The sequence below is a fragment of the Mesitornis unicolor genome, unplaced genomic scaffold (assembly GCF_000695765.1).
Source record: "Mesitornis unicolor isolate BGI_N332 unplaced genomic scaffold, ASM69576v1 scaffold33897, whole genome shotgun sequence".
Taxonomy (NCBI): Eukaryota; Metazoa; Chordata; class Aves; order Mesitornithiformes; family Mesitornithidae; genus Mesitornis; species Mesitornis unicolor.
This window is the reverse complement of record NW_010197633.1, coordinates 2,284-2,549: the sequence shown is the minus strand read 5'-3', so window position 1 is coordinate 2,549 and position 266 is coordinate 2,284.

The following is a 266-nucleotide window of genomic DNA, read 5'->3' as shown; positions in this document are numbered from 1 at the left end:
CAGTTCTGTGGGGAAACTGAGGCACAAGGGACAGGGACTCACGTGGAGGCAGCCTTTCCCATCCCTGTCCCATCCCACTTTGCCACCGTGACCAGGGGACACCCGCATGGCAGGGAAGGGGTTAAGGCCCCCCCACGTTGCCTAAACCCCCTCAGGGGGTCCCCAAGGGCTCATTACCGCGGCCTCAGCCCGGGGTGGGGGGGTGTAGATGAATAATTCAGCGCCTGGTAGGAGACGTGTCCTCCCTCCCTCTCCTTCCTCCTCCT